This window comes from Scyliorhinus torazame, chromosome 5 (assembly GCF_047496885.1).
Source record: "Scyliorhinus torazame isolate Kashiwa2021f chromosome 5, sScyTor2.1, whole genome shotgun sequence".
Classification (NCBI taxonomy): Eukaryota; Metazoa; Chordata; class Chondrichthyes; order Carcharhiniformes; family Scyliorhinidae; genus Scyliorhinus; species Scyliorhinus torazame.
In genome coordinates this window covers 52,493,236-52,518,688 of record NC_092711.1, presented here as the reverse complement: position 1 = coordinate 52,518,688, position 25,453 = coordinate 52,493,236, and positions in this window count along the sequence as shown.

The window sequence follows — 25,453 nt, the reverse complement described above, 5'->3', positions numbered from 1 at the left end:
GCACTGACAGTGCTGGCTGTGTGGGGGAGCACTGACAGTGCTGGCTGTGTGGGGGGAGCACTGACAGTGCTGGCTGTGTGGGGTGAGCACTGACAGTGCTGGCTGTGTGGGGGGAGCACTGACAGTGCTGGCTGTGTGGTGGGAGCACTGACAGTGCTGGCTGTGTGGTGGGAGCACGGGAAGTGCTGGCTGTGTGGTGGGAGCACTGGCAGTGCTGGCTGTGTGGGGGGAGCACTGATAGTGCTGGCTGTGTGGGGAGCACTGACAGTGCTGGCTGTGTGGTGGGAGCACTAACAGTGCTGGCTGTGTGGGGGGAGGACTGACAGTGCTGGCTGTGTGTGGCGAACTCTGACAGTGCTGGCTCTGTGGGGGAGCACTGACAGTGCTGGCTGTGTGGGGGGAGCACTGGCAGTGCTGGCTGTGTGGGGGAGCACTGACAGTGCTGGCTGTGTGGGGGAGCGAGGGCAGTGCTGGCTGTGTGAGGGGAGCACTGACAGTGCTGGCTGTGTGGGGGAGCACTGACAGTGCTGGCTGTGTGGGGGGAGCACTGACAGTGCTGGCTGTGTTGGGGAGCACTGACAGTGCTGGCTGTGTGGTGGAGCACTGACAGTGCTGGCTGTGTGGTGGGAGCACTGACAGTGCTAGCTGTGTGGGTGGAGCACTGACAGTGCTGGCTGTGTGGGGGGAGCACTGATTTTTGCTGGCTGTTGTGACGAGGCACTGGCAGTGATGGCTGTGTGGGTGGAGCACTGACAGTGCTGGCTGTGTGGGGAGCACTGACAGTGCTGGCTGTGTGGGGGGAGCACTGACAGTGATGGCTGTGTCGGTGGAGCACAGGCAGTGCTGGCTGTGGGATGGCTCTGAACTGACATAAACTGTCCATTGTGAACTGACGTAAAATGGCCACCGTGAACTGACATAAAATGGCTGCCGTGAACTGACATAAAATGGCCAACATGAACGGACATAACATGGCCACCGTGAACTGACATAAAATGGCCATTGCGAGCTGACATAAAATGCCCCCCTTCAACCAATATAAAATGACCACCGTGAACTGACATAAAATGGCTGCCATGAACTGACATTAAATGGTCACCGCGAATGGACATAAAATGGCTGCCGTGAGCTAACATAAAATAACCACCGTGACCTGACATAAAATGGCCACCGTGAACTGACATACAATGGCCACCGTGAACTGACATAAAATGGCCACCGTGAACTGACATAAAATGGCCATTGCGAGCTGATATAAAATGGCCCCCGTGAACGGACATACAATGGCCACCGTGAACTGACATAAAATGGCCATTGCGAGCTGACATAAAACGGCTCCCTTCAACCGACATAAAATGACCACCATGAACTGACATAAAATGGCCACCGTGTACTGACATAAAATGGCCCCCGTGAACTGACATAAAATGGCTACCGTGAACTGAGATAAAATGGCCACCATGAACTGACATAAAATGGTCCCGGTGAACTGACATAAAATGGCCACCGTGAACTGACATAAAATGGCCCCCGTGAACCGACATGAACTGGCCACCGCAACTGAGATAAAATGGCCATTGCAAACTGACATAACATGGCCATTGTGAACTGACATACAATGGCCATTGTGAACTGACATACAGTGGCCATTGTGAACTGACATACAAGGGCCACCATGAACTGACATAAAATGGCCATTGTGAACTGACATAAAATGGCCATTGCGAACTGACATTCAATGGCCATTGTAAACTGACATGCAATGGCCACCATGAACTGACATAAAATGTCCACTGTGAACTGACATACAATGGCCATTGTGAACTGACATACAATGGCCACCATGAACTGACATAAAATGGCCATTGTGAACAGACATAAAATGACCACCGTGAACTGACATACAATGGCCACCGTGAACTGACATAAAATGTCCACTGTGAACTGACATACAATGGCCACCGTGAACTGACATAACATGACCATTGTGAACAGACATAAAATGGCCACCGTGTACTGACATAAAATGGAGCCCGTGAACTGACATAAAATGGCATTGTGAACAGATATACAATGGCCACCGTGAACTGACATAAAACGGCCATTGTGAACTGACATGAAATGGCCACTGTGAACTGATATACAATGGCTGCCGTGAACTGGCATAAAATGGTCACTGTGAACTGACAAAAAATGGCCATTGTGAACTGACATACAATGGCCATTGTGAACTGACATACAATGGCCCCCGTGAACTGACATAAAATGGCCATTGCGACCTGACATAAAACAGCCCCCGTGAACTGACATAAACTGTCCATTGTGAACTGACATACAATGACCCCCTTGAACTGACATAAAATGGCCATTGTGAGCAGACATTAAATGGCCATTGTGAACTGACATAAAATGGCCATTGCGACCTGACATAAAAAGGCCCCCGTGAACTGATATAAACTGTCCATTCTGAACTGACATACAATGGCCCCCATGAACTGACATAAAATGGCCATTGTGAACTGACATAAAATGGCCACTGTGAACTGAAATAAAATGGCCACTGTGAACTGATATACAATGGCCGCAGTGAACTGACATAAAATGGCCATTGCGACCTGACATAAAAAGGCACCCGTGAACTGACATAAAATGGCCCCCGTGAACTGACATAAACTGTCCATTGTGAACTGACATACAATGGCCCCCTTGAACTGACATAAAATGGCCAATGTGAACAGACATAAAATGGCCATTGTGAACTGACATACAATGGCCACCTTGAACTGACATAAAATGTCCACTGTGAACTGACAAACAATGGCCCCCGTGAACTGACAGAAAATGGCCCCCGTGAACTGACATAAACTGTCCATTGTGAACTGACATACAATGGCCCCCTTGAACTGACATAAAATGGCCATTGTGAACTCACATAAAATGGCCATTGTGAACTGACATAAAATGGCCATTGCGACCTGACATAAAAAGGCCCCCGTGAACTGATATAAACTGTCCATTCTGAACTGACATACAATGGCCCCCTTGAACTGACATAAAATGGCCATTGTGAACTGACATAAAATGGCCACTGTGAACTGAAATAAAATGGCCACTGTGAACTGATATACAATGGCCCCGGTGAACTGACATAAAATGGCCATTGCGACCTGACATAAAAAGGCACCCGTGAACTGACATAAAATGGCCGCCGTGAACTGACATACAATGGCCATTGCGACCTGACATAAAAAGGCACCCGTGAACTGACATACAATGGCCACCGTGAACTGAGATAAAATGGCCATTGCAAACTGACATAAAATGGCCATTGTGAACTGACATACAGTGGCCACTGCGAACTGACATAAAATGGCTGCCGTGAACTGATATACAATGGCCCCCGTGAACTGATATAAAATGTCCATCGTGAACTGACATGAAACGGCCCCGTGAACTGACATAAAATGGCCACCATGAGCTAACATAAAATAGCCACCGTGACCTGACATAAAATGGCCACCATGAACTGACATACAATGGCCACCGCGAACTGACATAAAATGGCCATTGCGAGCTGACATAAAATGGCCCCCATCAACCGACATAAAATGGCCACCGTGTACTGACATAAAATGGCCCCCATCGACTGAATAAATTGGCCCCCGTGAACTGACAAAAATGGCCACTGTGAATTGAGATAAAATGGCCACCGTGAACTGACATAAAATGGGCACCATGAACTGACATAAAATGGCCCCCGTGAACTGACATAAAATGGCCACCGTGAACTGACATAAAATGGCCCCCGTGAACCGACATGTACTGGCCACCGCAACTGAGATAAAATGGCCATTGCAAACTGACACAAAATGGCCTTTGTAAACTGACATACAATGGCCACCGTGAACTGACACAAAATAGCGATTGTGAACTGACATACAATGGCCATTGTGAACTGACATATAAATGGCCACCATGGACTGACATAAAATGGCCATTGTGAACTGACTCACAATGGCCACCGTGAACTGACATAAAATGGCCATTGTGAACTGACATAAAATGGCCATTGTGAACTGAAGAAAAATGGTCATGGCAAACTGACATAAAATGGCCATTGTGAACTGACATACAATGGCCATTGTGAACTGACATACAATGGCCACCATGAACTGACATAAAATGGCCATTGTGAACTGACATAAAGTAGCCATTGCGACCTGACATAAAAAGGCCCCCGTGAACTGACATAAAATGGCCACTTTGAACTGAGCTAAAATGGCCACCGTGAACTGAAATGAAATGGCCATTGTGAACTGACATACAATAGCCACCATGAACTGACATAAAATGGCCCCCGTGAACTGACATAAAATGGCCACCGTGAACTGACATAAAATGGCCCCCGTGAACCGACATGAACTCGCCATCACAACTGAGATAAAATGGCCATTGCAAACTGACATAAAATGGCCATTGTGAACGGACATACAATGGCCACCGTGCACTGACATAAAATGGCCATTGCAAACTGACATAAAATGGCATTGTGAACGGACATACAATGGCCACCGTGAACTGACATAAAATGGTCATTGTGAACTGACATAAAATAGCCATTGTGAACGGACATACAATGGCCACCGTGAACTGACATAAAATGGCCATTGCAAATTGACATAAAATGGCCATTGTGAACTGACATACAATGGCCACCGTGAACTGACATAAAATGGTCATTGTGAACTGACATAAAATGGCCATTGTGAACTGACATACAATGGACACCGTGAACTGACATAAAATGGCTGCCGTGAACTGACATACAATGGCCACCGTGAACTGACATAAAATGGCCATTGCGAGCAGACATAAAAAGGCCCCCGTCAACCGACATAAAATGACCACCGTGAACTGACATAAAATGGCCACCGTGTATTGACATAAAATGGCACCCATCGACTGAATAAAATGGCCCCCGTGAACTGACATAAAATGGCCACTGTGAACTGAGATAAAATGGCCACCGTGAACTGACATAAAATGGCCATTGTGAACTGACATACAATAGCCACCATGAACTGACATTAATGGCCCCCGTGAACTGATATAAAATGGCCACCGTGAACTGACATAAAATGGTCCCCGTGAACCGACATGAACTGGCCACCGCAACTGAGATAAAATGGCCATTGCAAACTGACACAAAATGGCCATTGTGAACTGACATGCAATGGCCATTGTAAACTGACATACAATGGCCACCGTGAACTGACACAAAATGGCCACCGTCAACTGAGAAAAAATGGCCATTGCAAACTGACATAAAATGGCCATTATGAACTGACATACAATGGCCATTGTGAACTGACATACAATGGCCACCATGAACTGACATAAAATGGCCCCCATGAACTGACATAAAATGGCCACCGTGAACTGACATAAAATGGCCACTGTGAACTGACATAAAATGGCCAATGTGAACTGACATACAATGGCCACCGTGAACTGAAATAAAATGGCACCCGTGAACTGACATAAAATGGCCAATGTGAACTGACATAAAATGGCCATTGTGAACTGACATAAATGGCCAATGTGAACTGACATACAATGGCTACCGTGAACTGACATAAAATGGCCATTCTGAACTGACATACAATGGCCATTGCGACCTGACACAAAATGGCCCCCGTGAACTGACATTAACTGTCCATTGTGAACTGACACAAAATGGCCATTGCGACCTGACATGAACTGTCCATTGTTAACTGACATAAAATGGCTATTGTGAACTGACATAAAATGGCTCCCGTGAACCGACATAAAATGGCCACCGTGAACTGACATACAATGGCCATTGTGAACTGACATACTAATGGCCGACTGCTGGTTGTGGATTTTGTTTTGGCAGAGTCCCAGAGAGAGACGGAGAGACGGAGAGACCGAGAGAGATGGAGAGGGGAGAACATCCTCCCCCCCACCGAGAGAGATGGAGAAGGGGAACCCCCTCCCCCACCGAGAGAGATGGAGAAGAGGACCCCCCCCCCACCGAGCGAGATGGAGAAGGGGTAACCCCCCCCACAGAGAGAGATGGAGTTGGTGGAACCCCCCTCCTCCCCCATCGAGAGATATGGAGAAGGAGACCCCCCCCACAAAGCGAGATGGAGAAGGGGGAACCCCCCCCCCACCGAGAGAGAGATGGAGAGGGTGGAACCCCCCCCCACCGGGAGAGATGGAGAGGGGGGAAATCCCCCTCCACCGAGAGAGATGGAGAGGGTGGACCCCCTCTCCCCCGCCGAGAGAGATAGAGAGGGGGTCCCCCCCCCCACCGAGAGAGATGGAGAGGGGGAGCCCTGCCCCCACCGAGAGAGATGGAGAGGGGAGAACTCCCCCTCCACCGAGAGAGATGGAGAGGGTGGACCCCCCCCCCCCCCCGCTGAGAGAGAAGGAGAGGGCAACCCCCCCACCACCGAGAGAGATGGAGAGGGGGGACCCCCCACCGAGAGAGATGGAGAGGGGGGACTCCCCCGGCGAGAGAGATGGAGAGGGGGGAACTCCCCCTCCACCGAGAGAGATGGAGAGGGTGGACCCCCCCCCCCGCCGAGAGAGATGGAGAGGGGGGCCCCCCTCCACCGAGAGAGATGGAGAGGGGGGAACTTTGCCCCCACCGAGAGAGATGGAGAGAGGGGAGCCCTGCCCCCACCGAGAGAGATGGAGAGGGGAGAACTCCCCCTCCACCGAGAGAGATGGAGAGGCGGGAACACCCCACCCACCGAGAGAGATGGAGAGGGGGGACCCTTCCCCCCCCCCACCCCCACCGAGACGGAGAGGAAAACTGCAGGGGATGGGCACAATGGAAATGTGGAGCTTGTTCAAAGAACAGCTACTGCGTGTCCTTGATAAGTATGTACCTGCCAGGCATGGAGGAAGTGGTCGAGCAAGGGAACCGTGGTTTACTAAGGCAGTTGAAACACTTGTCTAGAGGAAGAAGGAAGGAGGCTTATGTAAAGATGAGACATGAAGGTTCAGTAAGGGCGCTCGAGAGTTACAAGTTAGCTAGGAAGGACCTAAAGAGGGAGCTAAGAAGAGCCAGAAGGGGACATGAGAAGTCTTTGGAAGGTAGGATCAAGGATAACACTAAAGCTTTCTACAGATATGTCAGGAATAAAAGAATGACTAGGGTAAGAGTAGGGCCAGTCAAGGACAGGAGTGGGAAGTTGTGCTTGGAGTCCGTGGAGATAGGAGAGGTGCTATACGAATATTTTTCATCACTATTCACACAGGAAAAAGACAATGTTGACGAGGAGAATACTGAGATTCAGGCTACTCGACTAGAAGGACTTGAGGTTCATAAGGAGGAGGTGTTAACTATTCTGGAAAGGGTGAAAATAGACAAGTCCCCTGGGCCGGATGGGATTTATCCTAGGATTCTCTGGCAAATGTTGTCCCCTTGTTCAAGAAGGGGAGTAGAGACAACCCCGGTAAATATAGACCAGTGAGCCTTACTTCTGTTGTGGGCAAAATCTTGGAAAGGTTTTTAAGAGATAGGGTGTATAATCATCTGGAAAGGAATAATTTGATTAGACATAGTCAACACGGTTTTGTGAAGGGTCGGTTGTGCCTCACAAACCATATAGAGTTCTTTGAGAAGGTGAGAAACAGGTGGATGAGGGTAAAGCAGTTGATGTGGTGTATATGGATTTCAGTAACGCGTTTGACAAGGTTCCCCACGGTAGGCTACTGCAGAAAATTCAGAAGCATGGGATTCAGGAAGATTTAGCAGTTTGGATCAGAAATTGGCTAGCTGGAAGAAGACAAAGGGTGGTGGTTGATGGGAAGTGTTCAGACTGGAGTCCAGTTACTAGTGGTGTACCACAAGGATCTGTATTGGGGCCACTGCTGTTTGTCATTTTTATAAATGACCTGGAGGAGGGCGCAGAAGGATGGGTGAGTAAATTTGCAGCTGACACTAAAGTCGGTGGAGTTGTGGACAGTGCGGAAGGATGTTACAAGTTACAGAGGGACATAGATAAGCTGCAGCGCTGGGCTGAGAGGTGGCAAATGGAGTTTAATGCAGAAAAATGTGAGGTGATTCATTTAGGAAGGAATAACAGGAAGACAACGTACTGGGCTAATGGTAAGATTCTTGGTAGTGTGGATGAGCAGAGAGATCTCGGTGTCCATGTACATAGATCCCTGAAAGTTGCCACTCAGGTTGAGAGGGTTGTTAAGAAGGTGTACGGTGTGTTAGCTTTTATTGGTAGAGTGTCTGAATTTCGGAGCCATGAGGTCATGTTGCAGCTGTACAAAACTCTGGTGCGGCCGCATTTGGAGTATTGCGTGCAATTCTGGTCGCCGCATTATAGGAAGGATGTGGAAGCATTGGAAAGGGTGCAGAGGAGATTTACCAGAATGTTGCCTGGTTATGGAGGGAAGATCTTATGAGGAAAGGCTGAGGGACTTGAGGCTGTTTTCGTTAGAGAGAAGAAAGTTAAGAGGTGACTTAATTGAGACATACAAGGTGATCAGAGGATTGGATAGGGTGGACAGTGAGAGCCTTTTTCCTCGGATGGTGATGTCTAGCACGAGGGGACATAGCTTTAAATTGAGGGGAGATAGATATAAGACAGATGCCAGAGGTACGTTCTTTACTCAGAGAGTAGTAAGGGCGTGGAATGCTCTGCCTGCAACAGTAGTGGACTCGCCAACACTAAGGGCATTCAAATGGTCATTGGATAGACATATGGACGATAAGGGAATAGTGTAGATGGGCTTTAGAGTGGTTTCACAGGTCGGCGCAACATCGAGGGCCGAAGGGCCTGTACTGCGTTGTAATGTTCTATGAGAGAGATGGAGAAGGGGGAACAGCCACCTCCCCACCGAGAGTGATGGAGAGGGGGGTCCCCCACCGAGAGGGATGGATAGGGGGGAACCCCCCCCCCCCCCACCGAGAGAGATGGAGTGGGAGAACCCCCCCACCGAGAGAGATGGAGAGGGGAAACCCCCCCACCACCGAGAGAGATGGAGGGGGGGAATCCCCCCACACCGAGAGAGATGGAGGGGGGAATCCCCCCCACCGAGAGTTGTGGAGTGGGGGGAACCCCCCCCCCCACCGAGAGGGATGGAGGGGGGACCCCCCCACCGAGAGGGATGGAGAGGGGGGAACCCCCACCCCACTGAGAGAGATGGAGTGGGGGAACCCCCCCCCCCACAGAGAGAGATGGAGAGGGGGAACACCCCCCCACCGAGAGAGATGGAGAGGGGGGACCCCCCCACCGAGAGAGATGGAGTGGGGTAACCCCGCCCCACCGAGAGAGATGGAGAGGGGGAACACCCCCCCACCGAGAGAGATGGAGAGGGGGGACCCCCCCACCGAGAGAGATGGAGTGGGGGAACCCCCCCCCCCCACCGAGAGAGATGGAGAGGGGAACCCCCCCCACCACCGAGAGAAATGGAGGGGGGAATCCCCCCACACCGAGAGAGATGGAGGGGGGGGAATCCCCCCACACCGAGAGAGATGGAGAGGGCGAATCCCCCCACACCGAGAGAGATGGAGGGGGGAATCCCCCCCACCGAGAGTTGTGGAGTGGGGGGAACCCCCCCCACCGAGAGGGATGGAGGGGGAACCCCCCCCAATCCACTGAAAGAACACGGCTGAAACCGATGGAGGGAGAAAAGAAAGGGGGGGTAAGGGGGTAAACAAGGAGCAGGGGGTCACACACCAGGTTGGCCCGGAAGGGCATCACGGAGGGTCTGTGGGGGAGAGAGGGGAAGGGTTAGGGAAAGGGGGTTTGGGGGGGGGGGGGGGGCAGACACGCCGAACTGAACGGCAACAGTTTGTAACGATAGAAACGTAAGAGAAAGCCTTTTCACTCTCTGAGAAATGTAAACAAGCCGCAATGCACAGAATTGTGGAAACGGCAATAAAAAGATTTTTACAATAAATCCAGAGCCCAGTTCAGTTTTTCCAATTCAGGGGCAACTTAGCGCGGCCCATCCACCTGCCCTGCACATCTTTGGGTTGTGGGGGTGAGACCCAGGCTAACACTGGGAGAACGTGCAAACTCCACACGGACAGTGACCCAGAGCCGGGATTGAACAGTGGTTAGCACTGCTGCCTCACAGCTACAGGGCCCCAGGTTCGATTCCCTGCTTAGATCACTGTCTGTGCGGAGTCTGGACGTACTCCCCGTGTCTGCGTGGGTTTCCTCCGGGTGCTCCGGTTTCCTCCCACCGCCCAAAGACGTGCAGGTTAGGTGGGTTGGCGGTGATCAATGCAAATTGCCCACAGTATCTAAAGATGTTCAGGTTAGGTGGGGTGACAGCGACGGGATAGGGGAGTGGGCCCAGGTATGGCGCTCTCTTCAGGGTTCACACTGTCTCTGTCATTATTGTTTACACCGACAATGCTGCCAAACTTTCTATCAAACTTTCTATCTCATTATCTTCAATCAGTACTCAACAAAGTCAAACTGAGACACACAGACACACACACACACACACACACAGGCATACACACACACAGGCACACACACACACGCACACACAGGCATACACACACACAGGCACACACACAGGCACACACACACACACAGACACACACAGACACACAGTCACACACTGCAATGAAGTTACTGAGAAAAGTCCCTAGTCTCCAAACTCTGGCGCCTGTTCGGGTACACTGAGGGTGAATACATAATGTCCAATTCACCAAACAGCACGTCCTTCGGGACGTCAGGGGGGAAACCGGAACACCCGGGAGAAACCCACGCGGACAAACGGAGAACGTGCAGACTCCGCACAGACTGCGACCCAAGCCGGGATTCGAACCTGGGGCTCTGGAGCTGTGAGGCCGCAGTGCTACCCACTGTGCTACCGTGTAACTTCCAGTGCCGCGTAAAGAATGCCACACATAACCCCCCCCCCCCCTCAACACACACACACGTGTACAGAAAAACAGATACTGAAACTCAGACAGACTGGGTCAATACATCTTTCAAATGGAGCGAGATCCATTCTCCACCTTTAACTTGGAGAGGTGTATCTGGCCTGTGTGTGACCCAAGTCACACACTGACTCTGAACATCCTCACAGCAGCTTGGGGACAGACTTTTCTAAATCACTTTTCATAACCTTTGTGTATCACAAACTGCTTCACAGGCAATGGAGCCCTTTTGAAAGGTGGTAATTTAGGAAATGGACCAGCTAATTTCAGCGAGAGAGAGAGAGACACACAGAAACAGGATGAGATTGTGCTGTACATGTTTCACAGCTGTCACTGAGACACACACGAGATGTACAATATCAATTATTATTCTGAAGCATTTTGATTAAATCACCCTTAAACTAAATTCCAGTGTTTCAGAGTAAAGCTCCATCTACACTGCCCATCAAACACTCACAACACAAATACTGTCTGGGGTTAAATACAGAGTCAAAATCCCTCTGTCCTGTCCAAGAAATTTTTCATTGCAGATAGTTATTTCTATTTTTTGGAAAAGCAGAACTTAAATTGCACCGAATCCGAGGGTGGACTCTTGTTTATTTCAGCCCTTCACATTCAAACGTGAAGGTTAAGCTCCGATTACAGGTGTCTGCTTGTCTCTGTCTGTGTATTCAATGTTCCTGTAGCTTATTCACTTGTCTGAAGTATTTGAATAATAGGCCTTGGCTAATCAATCCTTTCTCACAGCACATGGAAGTTGTGAATCTTCAAGGCTCTCAGTCTAATGTAGTTAAAAAACAACTGCTTCCTTTGATCCTCAATCCATTTCCCAACCCGAAATAGATCTCACACCTTTCCATAATGCAGGAATATCTCCATCAAAACCTCTAATCAGTTCCCCATACACTTGTTAAACTTGCCTGTGTGAAGTAAATTCCACTGACAGATTCCGAAAGCTGCACAGAGCAATGACTGCTTATTTTAAACTTTGAAATGGAACTATTTAACTTGTGCATCAATCCTATTAAACAGAAATGTTGTCCCTGTGGGCTGACAGTCTCTCAGCAAGATTGAAACATTGAGGGACCCCACGTCCTGCATTTGACAACATTTGTGGCACTTCCACAATCTACGAGACATTGCTGTCTGTATTGGGTGATTCCAGCTGTGAAAAATCTGTCCAGTTTAAACTTCCACTGTCTCCGCCTTCTCATCATTGATAAAGATCACGGTTTGATCACCCCTCTGCCTGAGGTGGGAGTGGGAGCATCGAGGGCTGCAGGCCCGTCCTCCTGTCCTCCCACCCCTCTGCTTGACGTGGGAGCGGGACCATTCGGGGCTGCAGGCCCGGCCTCCTGTCCTCCCACCCCTATGCTTGACGTGGGAGCGGGACCATTCGGGGCTGCAGGCCCGGCCTCCTTTTCTCCCACCCCTCTGCCTGAGGAGGGAGTGGAACCATCCAGGGCTGCAGGCCCAGCCTCCTGTCCTCCCACCACTCTGCCTGAGGTGGGACTGGGACCATCCAGGGCTGCAGGCCCAGCCTCCTGTCCTCCCACCCCTCTGCCTGAGGTGGGACTGGGACCATCCAGGGCTGCAGGCCTGGCCTCCTGTCCTCCCACCCCTCTGCCTGAGGTGTGAGTGGGACCATCCAGGCCTGCAGGCCCAGCCTCCTGCCCTCCCACCCCTCTGCCTGAGGTGGGACTGGGACCATCCAGGGCTGCAGGCCCAGTCACCTGTCCTCCCACCCCTCTGCTTGACGTGGGAGCGGGACCATTCGGGGCTGCAGGCCCGGCCTCCTGTCCTCCCACCCCTCTGCCTGAGGTGGGAGTTGGACCGCCTGGGGCTGCAGGCCTGGCCTCCTGTCTCCCACCCCTCTGGCTGAGGTGGGAGTGTGACCATCCAGGGCTGCAGGCCCGGCCTCCTGTCCTCCCACCCCTCTGCCTGAGGTGGGACTGTGACCATCCAGGGCTGCAGGCCCAGCCTCCTGTCCTCCCACCCCTCTGCCTGAGGTGGGAGTGTGACCATCCAGGGCTGCAGGCCGAGCCTCCTGTCCTCCCACCCCTCTGCCTGAGGTGGGAGTGGGACCGCCTGGGGCTGCAGTCCCGGCCTCCTGTCCTTCCACCCCTCTGCCTGAGGTGGGAGTGGGACCATCCAGGGCTGCAGGCCCAAACTCCTGTCCTCCCACCCCTCTGCCTGAGGTGGGAGTGGGACCATCCAGGGCTGCAGGCCCAGTCTTCTGTCCTCCCACCCCTCTGCCTGAGGTGGGACTGGGAGCATCCAGAGCTGCAGGCCCGGCCTCCTGTCCTCCCACCCCTCTGCCTGAGGTGGGACTGGGATCTTCCGGGGCTGCAGGCCCAACCTCCTGTCCTCCCACCCCTCTGCCTGAGGTGGGAGTGGGACCATCCAGGCTGCAGGCCCAGCCTCCTGTCCCCCACCCCTCTGCCTGAGGTGGGTGGGACCATCCAGGGCTGCAGTCCCGGCCTCCTGTCCCCCACCCCTCTGCCTAAGGTGGGAGTGGGACCATCGAGGGTTGCAGGCCCGGCCTCCTGTCCTCCCACCCCTCTGCCTGAGGTGGGACTGGGACCATCCAGGGCTGCAGGCCCGGCCTCCTGTCCTCCCACCCCTCTGCCTGAGGTGGGACTGGGACCATCCAGGGCTGCAGGCCCAGTCTCCTGTCCTCCCACCCCTCTGCCTGAGGTGGGAGTGGGACCATCCAGGGCTGCAGGCCCGGCCTCCTGTCCCCCACCCCTCTGCCTGAGGTGGGAGTGGGACCATCCAGGGCTGCAGGCCCAGTCTCCTGTCCTCCCACCCCTCTGCCTGAGGTGGGACTGGGACCATCCAGGGCTGCAAGCCCGGCCTCCTGTCCTCCTACCCCTCTGCCTGAGGTGGGACTGGGACCATCCAGGGCTGCAGGCCCAGCCTCCTGCCCTCCCACCCTCAGGCCAGCACCTCGGGGGCATCCTCCACTGCCGGGGGCAGGGCGGACAAGACATTATGTGGGGGCGGCAGCCTCCCGTCGCTCCGCTGCCCCCGCGGTGCCCTCGCCCTCCCGCCTGCTCACGCGGCAGCTGGGGGTGAAGTGCTATGCCCACCCTACCATGACCATTGAGGCGGGTACCCGTGCGATGGGCAGGGCTGTCGGCCCCTCGGCCATCGTAGCCGCCTCGCGGATGTACGGCAAGGCCGGGTTCTTCCTGCGGGCCGAGCAGGCGGCCCAGCGGGCCCTGGAAAGGGGGCTCACGGTGGGCGGGACACACGTGGCGGTGGAGACGCTGGAGGCCACCGCAGAACGTGTTGTTCTATCAAACGTCCCGCCCTCCCTCCCCACCGAGCTCCTCCTGCCCCATCTCTCCCGTGTTGGTGCCCATCCCCCTGACGCCTGGCCCGGGGCACACAATGAAGAGAAACAAGGCCGGGGGGGCCTCCGAGGCCCCCGAGCCACTCGAGCTGCTGTCGCCCCCCCGAGCAGGAGGACCCGGGGTCGAGCGGAGTCGAAGCCCCTGGGGGCCCGTCCCGCCCGGTGCAAGTTTCCTCCCCGGACGCCTCCTCTTCACCATCGCCGGGGGCCGGCAGCAGCAGCGACCACTCATCGTGCCGCTGTGGGCCGTGGACGGGGGAGGACGGGGAAGGCTCCCTGCCCTCTACACCCGAGCGGGCGACGCCGGAGAGCCCTGTTTTCAACCCGGACATGTTTCCGGGGGGCTTCTCCGAGGTCCCGGATTCGCCGGCGTGGGTGGAGGCGCCGTCCACGGGCCCTGAGCCGCGGGAGGAGCCTGCGAGGGACCTGCCTGAGGACGACCCTGGGGGGTGTGGTCGACTCGGGCCAAGGGTTAGCCGGTGGGCCCGTGCAGCCCGCCATACTCCATGTGGCGGGGGACTCCAGCTCGGGAGGTGACCATTCGGAGGAGGAAGGCTGCTCGGTGGCGGGTGAGGAGGAGGATTTAGACGCGCTCTGCAGCGAGGCAGAGGGCACCCTCACACCCGACACCGAGTCTCCCCTCGTCCCCCCTGGGGAATGCTGGACATTTCTGGGAACGCACCATGGTCACCCGGACTGTGTGCGGCTGGCCCTGGACAGCTGGGGAAATCTGGGGCTGCTCCTTGGCTCCGCCCGGGCCTATGTCAGAGAGGCCCGGGAGTTCGATCAAGACCAGGAGGAGCAGCGCCAAGCTGTTCAGTTCCTTGTGGGACTCCTGAGGGAGTGGAGGGGGCGGTACCCCCACTCTGAGCACTAAAGATGATGGATAACTATTGCTGCTGACATGGAGGTAACCATGGCCAGCATCAACATCAACGGCAGCAGCCACGCGCACCACCGGTTCCAGTTCCTGTCTATCCTCCGGGACGGAAAGTACGGGGTGTGCTTCCTGCAGGAAACCCAGGCCATCCGGGTGACGAAGCTCAGTGGACCCAGGAGGGGCAAGGAGGAGTCTTCATGGGTCACCTGGCCCCACGTTCGGGCGGGGTGGCTATCTTGTTGGCTCCACATTTTCAGCCGGAGATCTTGGGGGGTCAAGGAGCCGGTGCCAGGCCGTCTGCTGCACCTAAAGGCCCGTTTCGGGGCAGCGGTGATTCACTTTGTAAATGTATCCGCTCCCGTGGACGGACCGCAGCAGGCGACATTCTTCCAAAAGGTGTCCACTCTTCTCGGCACCATCCCGGTGGGAGAGTTGTTATTGAAAATATGGAAAGATGTGTCATTTGAAACATGGAAGTCTGGCAATATCTGGTCTGGGAGAGACATGAGAGGATACAGGGAAAGATCCCACAAAGGGTGAACAGCAGCTGCCAGGAGAGGATTGTAAAATGCAGATAGCCTTGCTCAAGCAGGCTTAGCAAACAAGACAAACAGGATTTTGAATGAAGCCAAAATCAATGGCCCACACCTTCATTGAAAGTAACTATCTTAGTTAGCAGCTGGAAAAAAGGATGAGGTTCAGTTGAATTTGGTGATAATTCTAGGTGTGAAAATTTGCTAAACAAGGTAAATTAAAGAAAACTGGAGACTATCAGTCTACGAGAATCATAATTCAAAGCCAAAAGCAAAGTCAAAATTACGAGCTGAGGACACAATTGGAAAATAAAACTACAGAAATGACAGGAATTAAAAGTAACACCTCTTGAAACCAAAGCATTTTGATCATCACAAAGGAAACACTGTAATCAGATCTCTGAGATGCAGTTATGTCAAAATGAATACTTAGTTGGATTAGAAAGTTTAGATCAAAGATACTTTTTACAATCAAAGTGAAATAAATTACTTTACGTATAGTCATAAAAATTAGATAACTGTTAGAAAAATATGTAAACCCAGGGCAGGAACTACCAGAACCAGAACCAGAACTCAGAGGGAGGGAGAGAGAGAAGCAGCGTAGAAACAAGCAGCTCAGAGTCAGATTACAGTCAGCTCGGCCATGGGAAAGACAAGGCATAGCAGCCGAGCTAAAACAGCTAATACATCTCAGGAAGACTAGAATTTAAAGAGTCAGCTCTATGTCAGCTCAGAGATAGCCAGCAGAGTCAGCTCTCACAGCTCGGTACATGGGAAAGACAGGACACAGCAACCGAGCTCATCAGCGATTACATCTAAAGAAGACCAGACTATAAAAAGAAGATTGATTGTCAAGGTGGGCCTGAAGGTCCCTTCAACCAGAAGGACCCAGAAGCAAGGTCTTTTTCCTTTCTGTAAAGAAAGTATTTGCAGCTTTTAAAAGAAAAATATAAAATAAGAAAATAACTTAATTTAACCTGAAATAGTGGTTATTCCAAAGTCTACTTTACTTACTTAGCAATGCGGGACCCAGGATCGATGGTACTAAGTGGGAAGTAGATGAAATCTTCGGTGAAGGTGTGGGTTATACCCGGGGATAACTTGAAAATATAGTTTGACCTGATTAGCACCCACTGAAGCCTGCATCGGAGTCGGGAGTGAGAATCCTGATCACCATTTAGAATCTCGGCCCTTTTTGGTAGAGGGGGAATTCTAAGAATAGTGGTGAGTTTTCAAAAACAGAGTGCATCGTCCTCGGAGGGGATTTTAATTGCATCCTCCGGGACAAGGACCGGATCGGATTCCAGCGCGGCCCGGCGGCGGTGGTGAAGTTGAGGGACCTGGTTAGGTCCTTTGACTTGGTGGATGTCTGGCGGACTCTCCATCCTGAATTGCGGGTGCGCACCTCTGTGCGGCCCCCGTTCAGAGCGTCCAGCATCGACCGTCTTTACATTTCCAAGACGTACTTGCCCAGCGTTCCGACAGCCTCCATGGAGCAGGTGCCGTGCTCGGATCACCACCTGGTGTGGGCGGGTCTCGCCCCGTCCCCCGCTCAGACACGGTCCGCGTACTGGCACTTTAACAACCTGCTGCTGGAGGGCGAGCGGTTCCTGGACTCGTTCTGCCATTTCTGGGCCGGCTGGAGAAGGGAGCGGGGTGGCTTCCCCTCCTTGAGGCCATGGTGGTATGTGGGCAAGGCCCAGAACCGTGCCTTCTGTCAGGGGTACACGAAGGGGTCTTCGGCGGGGTGGAACTCCACGATCGCCAAATTGGCTGAGGAACTCCTCGATCTGGAGTCACGTCTCGCTCAGCCCGATGAGGCCCGGCCCTGGGGCTGGTGTACAGGGAGAAGAGGGGCGCACTGCGGGGCCTGCAACTCGCCGGGTCCCGCAGCGAGGACGTGAGGTCACGGATCCGTCTCCTAACGGACATGGACCGCGGCTCCCGCTTCTTCTACTCGCTGGAAGGAGGACGCGGGGCCCGTCGGCAGGTTTCTACGCTGCTGGTCGACGACGGGCCCCTCGTCTCGGATCCGGAGGGGGTCAGGACCCTGATCAGGGATTTTTACTCCGACCTCTTCTCTCCGGGTCCGTCCAGCGAGGACGCTTGCAGAGTTCTGTGGGAGGACCTGCCGCAGGTGGGCCCGGAGGGCGCCGGGAAGCTCGACAAGGCCATCAACCTCCAAGAGCTGACCGGCGCCCTGGACAGCCTCTCACGGGGCAAATCCCCAGGGCTGGACGGGCTGACCGTGGAGTGCTTCAGGGTGTGCTGGGATGGCCTGGGGAGTGACTATGCGGGGGTCCTGGGGGAATGTATCGCGACCGGGGAGATGCCCCTTTCGGGGCGCAGGGCCGTCATTGCCCTGCTGCACAAGAAGGGGGATCTCCGCCGACTTAAGAACTGGTGACCGGTCTCCCTCCTCAGCACGGACTATAAAATCTTCGCCAAGGTGCTGTGTTTACGCCTTGGCCCCGAGCTGGACCACATGATCCACCCTGACCAGTCCTACACAGTCCCGGACCGCACAATCTATGACAATATCCACCTGGCCCGGGACATTATTCATTTTACCCAGCGGACTGGTATGTCGAGCGCCTCCCTGTCTCTTGACCAGGAGAAGGCGTTCGACAGGGTGGGGCCCGGGGATTTGCTCGGGACTCTGCGAGCTGTCGGGTTCGGGTGGTATTTTGTCCCCCGGATCCGGTTACTGTCCGCCGCCTCGGAGAGTCTGATTAAGGTTAACGGGTCCCTGACGGCGCCCCTTCGCTTTGGGAGAGGAGTGCGTCAGGGCTGCCCCCTGTCCGGCCAACATTATTCCCTCTGCGTGGGGCCTTTCCTGTGCCTCCTGCGGAGGGGGTTCACGGGGCTGGTTCTGCGCGAGCCGGACGGGGGGGTGGTCCTCTCGGCGGACGCTGATGCCGTGTTCCTCATGGTCACTGACCCCGGGGACCCCCGGAGGATGCGAGAGAGCCAAGCTGTCGACTCCGCCGCGTCCTCCCCACGGATCAACTGGGCCAAATGTTCCGGACTCCTGGTCGGTCCGTGGCAGGTGGACCCCCTCCCGGAGGAGCTCGGGCCCTTCAGCTGGAGTCGGACCAACAGCCTCGACCTGGGAGTCCATCTTTGCCCGGCAGAGGGAGCCTGGCCGGCGAACGGGCAGGAGCTGGAGACCAAGGTCACCGCTGGCCTGGGACGCTGGACAGGACGGCTCCGAGTGTCCCACAGGGGCCGAGTTCTCGTCATAAACCAGCTGATCGCCTCCATGCTGTGGTCCCGGCTGGTCACTGACTCCTCCCCCTGGCTTTGTCCCACCATCCAGAGAGCCCGGCTTCGGTTCCTCCGGGACAATCGACTGCACGGGGTCGCTGCGGAGGTCTGGAGTCTCCCGATGGCGGAGGGCGGTCAGGCGCTGGTGTGCCTCCGCACCCAGACTGCCACTTTCCACCCTCAGACTCTGCAGCGTTACCTGGACGCTGAGCCTCCTCCACGGTGGGCCCTGGCGACGGATTTCTCCCCCCAGGGGCTCGGCCTGAACTACGACGTGCGGCTCCTGTCTGTGGACCAGCAGGGTCTTCGGAACTCTCTGTTGGCGCTGCCCGTCTTGTACCAGGACCTCCTCAAAGTCTGGAACACGGTCTCCAGGCGCCGCAGCTCTCCCCCGTCAGGAGTGGCGGCTGTCGTAAGGGAGGCGCTGCTCAGGAATCCGCACCTCCGCCAATCTCCATTCGGGTGGCTGGCGGAGCGGAGGGCGGTGGGTGCCGTGGGAAGGGCTGGGTGGCGGAGGGCCGGGCTGTGGGTGCCGTGGGAAGGGCTGGGTGGGGGAGGGCTGTGGGTGCCGTGGGAAGGGCTGGGTGGCGGAGGGCTGTGGGTGCCGTGGGAAGGGCTGGGTGGCGGAGGGCCGGGCTGTGGGTGCCGTGGGAAGGGCTGGGTGGCGGAGGGCCGGGCTGTGGGTGCCGTGGGCAGGGCTGGGTGGTGGAGGGCTGTGGGTGCCGTGGGAAGGGCTGGGCGGCGGAGGGCTGTGGGTGCCGTGGGAAGGGCTGGGTGGGGGAGGGCCGGGCTGTGGGTGCCGTGGGAAGGGCTGGGTGGGGGAGGGCTGTGGGTGCCGTGGGCAGGGCTGGGTGGCGGAGGGCTGTGGGTGCCGTGGGAAGGGCTGGGTGGCGGAGGGCCGGGCTGTGGCTGCCGTGGGCTGGGCTGGGTGGTGGAGGGCTGTGGGTGCCGTCGGCAGGGCTGGGTGGGGAGGGCCGGGCTGTGGGTGCCGTGGGAAGGGCTGGGTGGCGGAGGGCTGTGGGTGCCGTCGGCAGGGCTGGGTGGGGAGGGCCGGGCTGTGGGTGCCGGGGGAAGGGCTGGGTGGCGGAGGGCCGGGCTGTGGGTGCCGTGGGAAGGGCTGGGTGGCGGAGGGCCGAGCTGTGGGTGCCGTGGGCAGGGCTGGATGGGGGAGGGCCGGGCTGTGGGTGCCGGGGGAAGGGCTGGGTGGCGGAGGGCCGGGCTGTGGGTGCCGTGGGCAGGGCTGGGTGGCGGAGGGCGGTGGGTGCCGTGGGAAGGGCTGGGTGGCGGAGGGCTGTGGGTGCCGTGGGCAGGGCTGGGTGGCGGAGGGCTGTGGGTGCCGTGGGAAGGGCTGGGTGGCGGAGGGCCGGGCTGTGGGTGCCGTGGGCAGGGCTGGGTGGCGGAGGGCTGTGGGTGCCGTGGGAAGGGCTGGGTGGCGGAGGGCTGTGGGTGCCGTGGGAAGGGCTGGGTGGCGGAGGGCCGGGCTGTGGGTGCCGTGGGAAGGGCTGGGTGGCGGAGGGCCGGGCTGTGGGTGCCGTGGGAAGGGCTGGGTGGCGGAGGGCCGGGCTGTGGGTGCCGTGGGAAGGGCTGGGTGGGGCCGGGCTGTGGGTGCCGTGGGAAGGGCTGGGTTGCGGAGGGCTGTGGGTGCCGTGGGAAGGGCTGGGTGGCGGAGGGCCGGGCTGTGGGTGCCGTGGGAAGGGCTGGGTGGCGGAGGGCCGGGCTGTGGGTGCCGTGGGAAGGGCTGGGTGGCCGGGCCGGACAGAGACAGAGGCACAGATACAGACAGAGTCAGACACAGGCACAGACAGAGACACAGGCACAGATACAGACAGAGTCAGACACATGCACAGACACAGACAGAGAAACAGACAGAGACAGATATACAGGCACAGGCAGAGACACAGGCACAGATATAGACAGACACACAGACACAGACATAGACAGAGAAACAGACAGAAACAGCGACTGAGACAGCGACAGAGACAGCGACAGAGATAGCGGCACAGACAGACACAGACAGAAACACAGACAGACACAGACAGAAACACAGGCAGAGAAACAAACAGAAACACAGGCAGAGACACAGACAGAGATACAGACCGAAACACAGATAAAAACACAGACAGAGAGAGAATTGGACAGATACAGGCAGAGACACAGGCAGAGATTTACCATTCTGCATTAACAGGAGAGACTGTCGGTTGGTGGGTGTGACTACCCCATGGCCGATCAGCTGGATCAGTGTGACTCCCCCATGGCCAATCAGCTGGGTCAGTGTGACTCCCCCATGGCCGATCAGCTGGGTCAGTGTGACTCCCCCATGGCCGAACACCTGTGTGTGTGCTTCCCCCCATTGCCGATCAGCTGGGAGTGTGTTTCCCCCCACGGTTGATCAGCTGGGTGTGTGCTTCCCCCCATTGCCGATCAGCTGGGTGAGTGTGACTCCCCATAGCCGATCAGCTGGGTGTGTGTGACTCCCCCAATGCCGATCAGCTGGATGTGTGTCTCCCCCATTTCCGATCAGCTGGATGTGTGCCTCCCACATTGCCGATCAGCTGGGTGTGTGTGACTCCCCCAATGCCGATCAGCTGGGTGTGTGCCTCCCCTATTGCCGATCAGCTGGGTATGTGCCTCCCCCATTGCCGATCAGCTGGGTATGTGCCTCCACCATGGCCGATCAGCTGGGTGTGTGTGACTCTCTCGATGCCGATCAGCTGGGTGTGTGTGCCTCCCCCATTGCCGATCAGCTGGGTATGTGCCTCCACCATGGCCGATCAGCTGGGGGTGTGATTCCCCCAATGCCGATCAGCTGGGTATGTGTGACTCCCCATTGCCGATCAGCTGGATGTGTGATTCCCCCAATGCCGATCAGCTGGGTATGTGTGACTCCCCAATGCCGATCAGCTGGGTGTGTGTGACTCCCCAATGCCGATCAGCTGGGTATGTGTGTGACTCCCCCAATGCCGATCAGCTGGGTGTGTGTGACTCCCCCAATGCCGATCAGCTGGGCGGGTGTGACTCCCCCAATGCCAATCAGCTGGGTGTGTGTGACTCCCCCATTGCCGATCAGCTGGGTATGTGCCTCCACCATGGCCGATCAGCTGGGGGTGTGATTCCCCCAATGCCGATCAGCTGGGTATGTGTGACTCCCCATTGCCGATCAGCTGGGTATGTGTGACTCCCCCAATGCCGATCAGCTGGGTGTGTGTGACTCCCCCAATGCCGATCAGCTGGGTGTGTGTGACTCCCCCAATGCCGATCAGCTGGGTGTGTGTGACTCCCCCAATGCCGATCAGCTGGGTGTGTGTGACTCCCCATTGCCGATCAGCTGGGTGTGTGTGACTCCCCCAATGCCGATCAGCTGGGCGGGTGTGACTCCCCCAATGCCAATCAGCTGGGTGTGTGTGACTCACTCGATGCCGATCAGCTGGATGTGTGCCTCTCCCCAATGCCGACCAGCTGGATGTGTGTGACTCTCTCGATGCCGATCAGCTGGGTCACTGTGATTCTCCCAATGCCGATCAGCTGGGTATATGTGTGACTCCCCCAATGCCGATCAGCTGGGTGTGTGTGACTCCCCCAATGCCGATCAGCTGGGCGGGTGTGACTCCCCCAATGCCAATCAGCTGGGTGTGTGTGAATCCCCCATTGCCGATCAGCTGGGTATGTGCCTCCACCATGGCCGATCAGCTGGGGGTGTGATTCCCCCAATGCCGATCAGCTGGGTATGTGTGACTCCCCATTGCCGATCAGCTGGGTATGTGTGACTCCCCCAATGCCGATCAGCTGGGTGTGTGTGACTCCCCCAATGCCGATCAGCTGGGTGTGTGTGACTCCCCCAATGCCGATCAGCTGCGTGTGTGTGACTCCCCCAATGCCGATCAGTTGGGTGTGTGTGACTCCCCCAATGCCGATCAGCTGGGTGTGTGTGACTCCCCCAATGCCGATCAGCTGGGTGTGTGTGACTCCCCATTGCCGATCAGCTGGGTGTGTGTGACTCCCCCAATGCCGATCAGCTGGGCGGGCGTGACTCCCCCAATGCCAATCAGCTGGGTGTGTGCGACTCTCTCGATGCCGATCAGCTGGGTCACTGTGATTCTCCCATTGCCGATCAGCTGGGTATGTGTGACTCCCCCAATGCCGATCTGCTGGGTATGTGCCTCCACCATAGCCGATCAGCTGGGTGTGTGTGACTCCCCCAATGCCGATCAGCTGTGTGTGTGTGACTCCCCCAATGCCGATCAGCTGGGTGTGTGTGACTCCCCCAATGCCGATCAGCTGGGTATGTGTGTGACTCCCCCAATGCCGATCAGCTGGGTATGTGTGTGACTCCCCCAATGCCGATCAGCTGGGTGTGTGCCTCCACCATAGCCGATCAGCTGGGTGTGTTGGACTCCCCCAATGCCGATCAGCTGGGTGTGTGTGACTCCCCCAATGCCGATCAGATGGGCGTGTGTGACTCCCCCAATGCCGATCAGCTGGGTGTGTGTGACTCCCCCAATGCCGATCAGCTGGGTGTGTGTGACTCCCCCAATGCCGATCAGCTGGGTGTGTGTGACTCCCCCAATGCCGATCAGCTGGGTATGTGTGTGACTCCCCCAATGCCGATCAGCTGGGTGTGTGTGACTCCCCCAATGCCGATCAGCTGGGTGGGTACCTCACAGCTAAACACAGTCTGTGCAGCAGAATGTGCCCCAGACAGAGACAGAGACAGATACACAGACAGGCACAGAGACACAGACAGAGACAGAGAGTGAGACACAGACACCGGCAGACTCAGACAGAGACAGAGACGGAGACACTGACAGACACAGAGACACAGACATAGGTACAGAGAGACACAGACAGAGACAGGGACACAGACAGAGACACAGACAGAGACACCGACAGAGACACAGACAGAGACAGAGTCTGAGACAGAGACTGAGACACAGACAGACACAGAGACTCAGAGAGAGACACAGACAAACACACACACTCAGACAGAGATACAGACAGAGACAGGGACACAGACAGAGACAGGGATACAGACAGAGATACAGACACAGATTGAGGCAGAGACAGGGACACAGACAGAGACAGGTACACAGGCAGAGACACAGACAGAGATACAGACAGAGGCACAGACAGACACAGAGACAGAGACACAGACAGAGATACAGACAGAGACACAGACAGAGACACAGACAGAGATACAGACAGAGACACAGACAGAGACACAGACAGAGATACAGACAGAGACAGAGACACCGACAGAGACAGAGATACAGACAGAGACCCAGACAGAGACACAGACAGAGATACAGACAGAGACAGAGACACCGACAGAGACAGAGATACAGACAGAGACCCAGACAGAGACACAGAAACAGACAGAGACAGGGACACAGACAGTGGAGGGACACAGACAGAGACAGGGACAAAGACAGAGACACAGACAGAGACACAGACAGAGACAGGGACACAGACACAGAGACACAGACACAGACAGGGACACTGACAGAGAGACAGACAGAGACAGGGACACAGACAGAGACACAGACAGAGACAGGGAGACAGACAGAGACAGGGACGGAGACAGTGACACAGACAGAGACATGGACACAGACAGAGACACAGACAGAGATACAGACAGAGAGAGGGTCACAGACAGAGACAGAGACACAGGCACAGACAGTGACAGAGACACAGACACAGGCAGAGACAGAGATACAGACAGAGACAGGGACACAGACCGAGACAGGGACACAGACAGAGACACAGACAGAGACACAGACAGGGAAACAGACAGAGACAGGGACAGAGAGAGAGACGCAGACAGAGACAGGGACAGGGACAGAGACACAGACACAGACACAGACAGGGACACAGACAGGGACACAGACAGAGACAGGGACACAGACAGAGACAGTGACAGAGACAGAGACAGAGACACAGACAGTGACAGAGACACAGGCAGAGACACAGACAGGGACAGAGACAGAGACAGAGATACAAACACAGACAGTGACAGAGACACAGGCAGAGACACAGACACAGGCAGAGACAGAGATACCGACAGAGACAGGGGCACAGACAGAGAATGGGACACAGACAGAGACAGGGACAGAGACACAGACAGGGACACAGACAGAGACAGGGACACAGACAGAGACACAGACAGAGACACAGACAGGGACACAGACAGAGACAGGGACAGAGACAGAGACACAGACAGAGACAGGGACAGAGACCGAGACACAGACAGGGACACAGACAGAGACAGGGACACAGCCAGAGACACAGACACAGACAGGGACACAGGCAGGGACACAGACAGGGTCACAGACAGAGACACAGACAAAGACACAGACAGAGATACAGACAGAGACGCAGACAGAGATACAGACAGAGACAGAGACACCGACAGAGACAGTGATACAGACAGAGACCCAGACAGAGACACAGAAACAGACAGAGACAGAGAT